This window comes from Dermacentor variabilis, chromosome 5, assembly GCF_050947875.1.
Source record: "Dermacentor variabilis isolate Ectoservices chromosome 5, ASM5094787v1, whole genome shotgun sequence".
In the NCBI taxonomy this organism is placed as follows: domain Eukaryota; kingdom Metazoa; phylum Arthropoda; class Arachnida; order Ixodida; family Ixodidae; genus Dermacentor; species Dermacentor variabilis.
In genome coordinates, this window is record NC_134572.1 from 137,046,333 (window position 1) to 137,048,805 (window position 2,473).

Sequence of the window (2,473 nt, forward strand, 5' to 3'; positions counted from 1 at the left end):
TTGTTTTCACTGTTGTCAATTGAATCTGCTAGTGACTATGTGCAGGTGAATGTAAATTTTTTATTTCACGAAACTTGTTCCTTTTCGTGGATTTTTGTACAACTCGCTTGCTTATTCAAATTGTTCTTCATTACACACCAGGTATTTCATCGTGAGAAATGCCTCAGTTTGGCATAGTGTTTGTCTCTACTCCTTGCTGCTTAGAAAGAGCTGCTTGCGCAGAAATTCTGAATATGCGGAGCCAAACCCCTGTGGCTCACAGGCACAAATATCCTAATCTCGCAGCTGTTCAACATTGTGCAACAGATCCCTATTTGCAAAACATGGAGAAATGTCTTGGTTCAATGGTGAGTGTCAGCATGACATGTGCTCTGGTGAATTTTGCCAATACCAATCAATGATGCCAAAATATAGGGACCACTCAACAATGGAATGGAAAATGGTAAGAGGAGACTGGAAGGCAGCAGCTTGTATTGTAGAGCAAACATTGGAGGTCTGTATTCAAGTTAAAGGGAAAAAAATACTCGCATTACATTCTCAATGCATTTTTCTGTCACTAAATGTTGGACTGAACACTCAAAAGTATTCTATAGGAAAATGGTAAGAACATTGCATGGCGCAAGTTCGTTTCTGCTGAAGAATGAACTAATGTGCCAGATATGTTTCAACTGCACACTTGACAAAAAATTCGGACAGCATAGCACAATCACTGTCGGGCCAAAACGTCTGCCTTTATATCGCAAATTTTTTTATTAGTATGTCTTGCAGCTAACCAGTTATTTGGCCTGCGGCTTTTCTGAAAGGTGTTACTTTTTATGGCACTCCCATGGTCTGTCCATAGAATAAGAAAACCGGTATGCCAAAGTTAGGTGGCTAGCCCACCCAACTTTGGCCCTTCCTCAGTGCAAGGCCACTATTCCGTCGCGTCCACATGATCCCATATGGATGCATCCGTGCCATGGCACTCCAATGCCGTTGAACCTTATGACATCCACTGGCTAGTAAAGTTGCAACTACAGTTGTCATGTGCACTTCAAGCATAAGCCGTAGAACGTTTTTTGCAATACATTGTTGACGAAAGATTTAACTGTACATACTGGGCAAGAGTTCACTTTAAGCGGGCGACACTGCACCAGAGCATTGCAATATGAGTGGACTATAGAAAAAGAAACCAGCATGCCAGTGGTTGCGTGATATGGAATATTGTGTAAAACGTGGCAGCTATGACACGTTTCTGGTTCTGCACTCGCTTCCAGCATGTGAAAACGAAGCCTTCAAGATTTATTTCTGTGCACAGAGGGATTTGTTGGAGCGCACTGCTCCACATGTAAAAAATTGACAACTTGCTTGTAGATGGTCGTTTCATTAGGTAATGTTCCAAATCTGCATCACAGAGTGACGGCCTCTGAACTTCAAATGCAATTCTCAAAGGCTATGCTTGTGCTGGTTGAATGCAGCAGAAGCGATTTTGGGAGCTGAAAGCATGTCATAGACTTCATGTTTTGGATGGCTTCAAGATTTTCTGTTTTTTAATGTGCTGGCATCTTTAGGGTACTTCATGTGTACCTGGGTGAGTCACTGGGTAGGCTGATCGAATGGTCAGCGCATCGGGCTGCTGTGCTGAGCTAACAGGTTTCGAAATCAACCATCGGATCAACTTGAGTCTCTGAGTATGGGCCAACGTTTACATATGGGCCTCTCTTCAATGAAGCCCTTCCATGCGAACATTGGTCACTGGATGCAGGACTAGGTATGTGCCACTGGGAATGTGCCGTCATACAATGACAAAAAGATTTCTTAAATTTCCACGATGCTGAGTGGAATCGAACCGACGCCACAAGGGTTCCACAAGGACAGTAACCCGACGCATGTGCAGGCTGCACCACTAATGCACTTGGTATGTCTGCTTCTAAATGGACACCTTTCACGCCAATACTTTAGTGAGCTGTGCCATGAATGCACAGGGTACGTGCCGCTCTTTAATGAACGACTCCAACTTGGTTCCCTGAGTATGTGCCGCTGAGTGTGTGACAAGCGAGGGAACAAATCTCTGCATTCGCCACGCTTCTCGTCTCGGAGGTCACGCGCGGATATCTCGGCAGGGCCACTAGATGGCGCAGCATGTCAATAATTATAATAAAAGTGCGAGCGAAGAGCCCGGTTGTCGCATCACGCGTTTCTCGTAGTTCGCCACGCACTGACGCGCCACGAGTCCCGCTGCTGTACACGCCTCACATATAACTCGTTACCGTAACTTTTCTTTTGTTACTTATTCTCGTCCAGTGCCTCTAACTGTACCTCGGCTATGTGCCAAAAGATGGTGCACAGCGAGCGCTTGTACAGTAACAATAATAAATAATAACAGTAATAGCAACAGTAGTAAGAAACAAATCTAGAAGGCAATGATTCTGCTAATTGCATACGCCAAAAGTCATAGAGTTTCATAAAATAATTACATACATATTGTACGAAA